Here is a 7,590-nt window from a genome sequence, read left to right on the forward strand (position 1 = left end):
GTGGAAAGAGTGTCAGAGGCCCACTATACTATTTCTACTCTGGGGAAATTGATGCCACTTAAGTGGTGTGTAACAATAATTCTTGGAAATGTGGAGACTCAAACTTGGGTCTCCATTTGGTGGGTTGCCTGTTGTGGAAGGGGTCTCAGAGCACAATTATGCTATATGTACTCTGGGGAACTTGATGCCACTTTAGTGGTGTGGCAATATTTTTGGGAAATGTTTGGACTCCAAGTTTGGTATCCTTCATGTGTGTTGCCTGTAGCAGTAGGGATCCCAGACCAGCAAGGCTGCATTTACTTTCAGTCAACTACCTGTTACAATCCTTAAGTTTTTGATAAAATTAGTGGTCTACCAAGCAGATATATGTGCCACATGAGAAAAGCAGCTTAGTGGGCAAGTTTTAGCGTGCACTCAGTCAAGATACGAGGTGCTGGTGTAACTGGCCTAGTGGCCCCTGTTCAGAAGTCAAGATTCACAGCACTCTTGGGTTTAAGGGATGCGAGATTTTATAAATGTCCGCTGTTAAGGGGGAAACAAGGGGAGGGGGGAGATAACAGTGACACACTGATAGCAACACCACAGAAATGCTAGTAGAGGCTTCCAGTATCCTTTGTTTCAGATGCTGCGCATCTGGTATCTTCACAGCAGACAATTGCCTTCAGATGACCCCTGCATCTCAAACAATGGATACTGGAAGCCTGTGCTAGCATTTCTTCTGCGGTGTTGCTATAAGTGTGTCAAGAGTGTGAAAAGAGGGTTGCATTGACAATCCAACACAATGGGCAGCACTTTGAACTAATTTTATAAGTGGTCATAAACTTGTAAATAGATCCAAAATGGCCACCATGGTCACCATCCATCTTGAAAAGTTTCACCCTCCCATATACTAATGTGCCACAAACAGGAAGTTGAAATCACCAACCATTCTCATTTTATTTAGGTATATCCATATAAATGGCCCACCCTCTATAATGCACTTCCTCATAGGCCTCTATATAGTATAATGCACTCATTATGCTAAGGGCACAGGACTACAACAGTGACAACTTCCTTCCCTCCGTCAGGACATTAAAAATGTGTTGTGGCTGCGTCACGCACAGTGCTGATGGATTTCATAAAATTCCATCCACTATGCTGTAACATCTAGCCGCTGCGGCTGTACACAGCGTCCAATCCGCAGCGGATACGGACCATGAAAACATACCCTTAGAGCTGTGTGAGGATACAGTGTGGTTTTCAATCTCTAGAATAGCAGATGTTTCAATTCACTCACAGAACTTTTGAAAGGGTATCTAGAAAGGTTACTAAAACCAGGAAGAAATCCATGTCCACATAGAATGGTTCACTTAAAAATTGAGGATCCTGTTTGTCCACATTAGGACATACTGTGTCGATTGCTGTAGGAAATAACAAGTCTTCCATCTCTCAAAGATGTAATGAAGAACGCTAAAACATTTGAAATGTGTTATCCTTATTTATATTGACTGACACTTAAATGTGATCAAAAATCTCAAAATGTTACAAAAAATGCTTTAACCTCATTGATTAGATTGCTTTAACCACTCAGGGACCAAGCCAAATTTTTCAAATGTGACCAGCGTCACTGAACTCAGGCATGTTTTAACATATCACAGTGATTATTAATTATTTTTTTCATGAGACATATTTATTGATATTGGCAAATTTAGGCTGATATGTTTTGCATTTATTTATAAAAATATCAGAAATTTGTCAACAAATTTGCAATTTTTGAGACCTACTGTATATATATAGGAAAATCCCCCAAAATGATGCCATTTTAAAAACAGCACCCCTTAACATATTCAAAACTGCCGTCAGGTAATTAACCCTTCACATGCTTTCCAGGAATTAGTGTAAATTGGCATGAATGGAAAGAAAAATGTTATTTTTACCACCTAAATGTTGCTAACTTCTGAACAGGCCACTATAGCCGACAGACTCTAAGGCTATGTGCACATACGTTTTTTATGCATTTTCGCTGCATTTTTCCATGTGGAAATGGGCCAAAAACGCTATGGAATCCTTATGCAAGCTAATTCAATAACAATCCTGAAGTGTTGTGCACATGATCAGTAATTTTCCTTGAGTATTTGCTGTGCATTTTTCTGGAGGATATCAATTCTTTGAGCGGCTTTTTAGTGTTTTTCAACCCTTGACTTCAGCCGAGTCAGTCAAATGCACAGGAAAAATGCAGGTCTAAAAATGTTTGCGGATTTGCAGAGATTTTGTTTGCGTTTTATCGGCATTCTATGGTGTTTTCCACACTTATGTGTAACAGCGTGGGAGACACCGGCACAGTGGTGATCGGAGGTAACGCTACTGCTGGTAAGACTGTCGGTCAAGGCGCTGCAGGGGCATGCTATCAGATGTCAGCTTGACCCCGCAGAGATACTGTGATATGCAACGGTGACCTGCGGTAAAAAACTTACCCCAGGTCAGCAGGCGTGGGCAGATGAGGCTACTCCTCCCATGAGGCTAGGCCTGTTGTCAATGATAACTGTGATGGCAGAAGCCGCTGATGGGAGTAGTTTCATCAGCCGACGCCTGTGCTCACACTTAAAAAAAAACAAAAAAACACAAAAGTAAAATTTTTACATACGTATACAAATAAAAAAATTCAATATACTCACCTAATGCCCAATCACTCCGCCATAGTCCACGTAATCCCGAGTGTCTAACAGTGATCTCACATGTACAACAGTCACATCGGGAGATGTGACTGCTCTTCCCAGCCACCGGCGACACACTGCGGGGGCGATTACCTCCTGTCAGTGTACCACTGAGCTGCCATGAGAGGTCACCGGAGTTCATCAGCTGATCAGCTCCAGAGCTTTCACTTACAGCACCATAACTCTGTGATCAGCTGATGAACTCTCTCACGGCAGCTCAGTGATACATTGCAGGAGCTATGATGTTCCTGACAGTGTATCGCCGGCTGTCTTTTGAGAGCAGTCACTTATGTGACTGCTCTCAAATTCATCAGGATCGTCGTGTGGCATTATGGATTATCTTCTCTGCAGACAGGTGAGGAATATTGTTTTATTATTTTATTTTTGTTGCAGAAGACGTTGGCTTCAGTGGATTAGGCGTTCGGTGAACATTGTTTAATTTAAAATCAATAAAAGGAGTCGGTGTCATTATTTCAAATAAAGGACTTTCTTCTGGGTGTTTTTATAATATCACTATGGGGTTAGTAGTGGGGGAGTCTTATAGACGCCTCTCCATTTCTAGCCTGTGAGCTTAATGTCACCTGACAATAAAAAGGTGACATCAACCTCCCCCTCCAACCATCATCCCACTTGCCACCACTACAGGCTATTGGGAAGAGGCTAAACACCAGATTTGGTACATCTTATACTTGTGCCTTTTCTGGGGTGACAGAGCTGTTTTTAGTCTGGGAGGGGGCCCATTATCCATGACCCCTTACTAGGCTATTAATATCAGCCCGCAGCCGTCTGCCTAGCCTTCGCTGGCTAGATTTTTTTATAGGGGTGTCCTATATAATTTTTTTTTCTGGGGTCCCCATGTGAACTAGCCAGTAAAGGCTAAGCAGACAGCTGTGAGCCTGGGAAACGTTATGGCTATTGGCTCCTTCCCAGACTTTGAACATCAACCCTCAGCTTTCCCTCTGTTTATGAAAATTACACAGGTGCCCATGCAATTTTTTCATTTTTCTTTAAATTAAGATTTTCTGTTTTGTTACAGCCTATGTACCCTGATGCTACTGCATCAGAATGAAAAAGGTGCTGTTGAACCAATAAATTACATCAAACTTTTTTTTTTTTTTTAACATCTTTATTTAGCTCAAAAAAGCCTTAATTGCTGTATAAAAACATGCAAAAAACACATACAAAACGGCGGAAAAGTGCACCAAAAATCACGGCAAAAAGTGCGTTTTTGATACCAAGAGATGCAGAAATTTCTGCAAGCAAATACTCAACATGCGCACATAGCCTAAAGGTACCTTCACACTGACCAACTTCACGATATCGCTAGCGATCCGTGATGTTGCAGCGTCCTGGATAGCGATATCGTTGTGTTTGACACGCAGCAGCGATCTGGATCCTGCTATGACATCATTGGTCGGAGCAGAAAGTCCAGAACTTTATTTCGTCGCTGGATCTCCCACAGATATTGCTGAATCAGCGTGTGTGACGCCGATTCAGCAATGTCTTCACTGGTAACCAGGGTAAACATCGGGTTACTAAGCGCAGGGCCGCACTTAGTAACCCGGTGTTTATCCTGGTTACCAGTGTAAATGTAAAAAAAAACCAAACACTTCATACTTACCTTCCGGTGTCTGTCACGTCCCTCGGTATTCTGCTTCCCTGCACTGTCAGCGCCGGCCAGCCGTAAAGCAGATTACAGCGGTGACGTCACCACTGTGCTTTACGGCCAGCCGGCGCTCACAGTCAGTGCAGGAAAGCACAGCGACGGGGGACAGACACTGGAATGTAAGTATGTAGTGTTTGTTTTTTTTTTACATTAGCACTGGTGACCAGGGTAGACATCGGGTTACTAAGCGCGGCCCTGCACTTAGTAACCCGATGTTTACCCTGGTTACCAGGGGACTTCGCATAGTTGGTCGCTGGAGAGCTGTCTGTGTGACAGCTCTCCAGCAACCACACAGCGACGCTGCAGCGATCGGGATCGTTGTCTAGATCGCTGCAGTGTCACTAAATGTGACGGTACCTTAAGGCCTTTAAAGATTTGGCTGTGAACTGCCATGTTAACAATCAGGATTACACAATCATGAGCTCAGGATGCTGATGGTGTTAAAGCCCCTACACTCTGTTAACAGAAAAATCTAGTGGCATAAACGTCCTTTGGTGGTGACACCCATTGTGAAGAGGGTACAGCTGACATCTGAAGCATTTTCACCAGTCGTGGGATGTTGTTCTCTTAGATCTCTAGTCAGTTTTAAGTAATATTGTTATTAACTAAAGGGTTAAAAAAAGTTTTTGTACTAAAACATTAGGAGTATTATCTTTGTGAGCTGGAAGTTTGTTATTTTGTTGACGGTTGATACATTTGAGTGTCTTCCTTGTAAGCTACTATCACTTGGACGATGAGCGGCTTTGGTTTTTTTTTTCTAATACAGTGCTACATGCCACGTTTTCGGAGTCCACCTCCTCTTTTTGACCATGCAAATCAATTAGTCTTAAAAATGGAAGGCACAATGAAGTTTTGTTTTTTTTTGAGAACATGGGACTTTCAGTTAATTTTCCATTTCAGACAGTATTTAAAATCGAATAGCTCTGTGGTGCTGTGTGTGCGCGCATGAGCTGAAATACTAAATTGGTTATAGATCATTATTATACATTAAAGTTTATATCTGGGAACCCATGTTGGTTTCTGGGCTACAGCCTGTGTCTGTGCTATGACAGACACACTGCTAAATTCCATACTATACAGGAAATATATCCTGTACTGAATACGGAAATAAAGGAAGACTGCAGGCGGGAGTCCAGCACAAACTGCCACTCGTAACAGTATGTATTTCCTTTACAGAAAATGATAAAATATTAGCATCTTAATTCTATATTTTGGCTGCATAGGTACCCAGCAACACCCCCAGTTGTTCGGTTGTCTTCAATGATTAGATGTTTTACCCCTCCCTTTTTGAAAGAATCGCTTTCGATACGATAATTTTATTTTATCCCCTTAGATAAAAGTATTTGGAAGCCACCTCATTACCTCCGTGTCACTGATTGGTACAGAAAATCACAGCAGTGGGAAGATCCTGACAATCTCCTTAGGCTAGGTTTTTTTCTGAGCAAATCCTTTTCAAAATCCTCAAAAAAAATGCATTTAAAAACCTAATCATATCAATGGGAAATACTCTTTCCTGCTTTTTTATTAGCTGTATTGCTGTACCTGATACGAAACACAAAAGGGAGGGTGTATGCAGCTACTTTGTACCAAATCCTGAAGGAATTAGCTCCAAAAAAGATGCCATGAAATGTAAAAGGCTGCAAAAACTCTTTCAGAAGGAAAAAAAAAAAACAATCCCTCTTCCAACACTGCCTCAGAAACTCAAAAAAGGACAGTTTCGTGAAGCAGTTTCTGCTTGAATCACTAGTTGTTATTGAACACTAAAAAAAAAAAAACTAAAAAAACTGTGTACATAGTCCAGTAACTCCCAGAATGACTTGCAACAGGTCACGCGATTCGCTGCAGCAGTCACATGCTGTCCTGGATGGAAGAGTAACGATAGACTGTTGGAGGACCCAAACATAGTAAATAGATGAGGTGGTTGGTAATCAGTAAGTAAACTTTTTATTAACAATGCTGCAGGTTAAAAATTAAAAGAGGAATTGAAAAGTGCTCATTTGTGAAATTGCATTTAAAAATCAATTCTGTATAATCACTTCAAACTACTTCCAAGGACAACTGTGAGGGCGTCCAAGAACTCAATTTGCCCGGACCTGGTATTTCTAGCTTGATTCCAAACATCTAGGCCAGGGGTCCCCAACTCCAGGCCTCGAGGGCCGCCAACAGTGCAGGTTTTCAGGATTTCTTTAGTATTGCATTGGTGGTAATGTGATCATCTGCACAGGTGATGATTCCAACCCCTGTGCAATACTAAGGAAATCCTGAAAACCTGCACTGTTGGCGGCCCTCGAGGCCTGGAGTTGGGGACCCCTGATCTAGGCCTCTCCGCAACAATTATGATTCTTTACAGTCTATTTTCCCCCCTTCTACGACTCATTTTCAAATACATTAATCAGGAAAAACAAACTTGTTAACGAGCCATCAATAAGTCATCTTGAAACCTCAACCCCAAATGGCTGGTAGTGATTCACAATCTTGTTACCAGACACAGTGAGGAGCAGCAGTGGAAAACTACCAAAACCCACAAAAATGGAGAGCAATTACTAAGCCTGGGATTTTATACACCAATCTTAAGCCCCCGTCACACAAAGCGAGATCGCTGCAGAGTCACAAGTTTTGTGACGCAACAGCAACCTCAGTAGCGATCTCACTATGTGTGACACGTAGCAGCGACCAGGCCCCTGCTGTGAGATCGCTCGTCGTGTCGGAATGGCCTGGACCTTTTTTTGGTCGTTGAGGTCCCGCTGGGTAGCACACATCGCTGTGTTTGACACCTTACCAATGACCTCATGACAGGACGTCCCTCATTGAGGTCTGTTAATCGTCATGAAATAGCTGCCATGTGACATTGTTGTACAGGTCGCTGCATCGCTGCTGTGTCGTTGGGGAGATCTCACAGTTTGACATCTCACCAGCGACCACATAGCGACACAGCAACGATCCCTGACAGGTCGTATCGTTGTCGGGATCGCTGTAGCGTCACTAAGTGTGACGGGGCCTTTACACAGAAGCTCACTGGAGGATAATGAATCCAATTAACCACATATTTGTTTAAGGGGCTTTCTACTACTCATTTCTCAATTCCTATTCTCCCACATAAAATAAAAACAGCAGTTCTGTCACGTGAGCCCTGCAGCCCATTGGAGGAACCGGAAGGGGAGCGAGCAGCAGCCCTCACACTTGTTCCGGGTAGAAGTTTCACTCAATGGAAGTGAAAGTGGCTGCAGTGTT

The sequence above is a fragment of the Ranitomeya imitator genome, chromosome 1, assembly GCF_032444005.1.
Source record: "Ranitomeya imitator isolate aRanImi1 chromosome 1, aRanImi1.pri, whole genome shotgun sequence".
Classification (NCBI taxonomy): domain Eukaryota; kingdom Metazoa; phylum Chordata; class Amphibia; order Anura; family Dendrobatidae; genus Ranitomeya; species Ranitomeya imitator.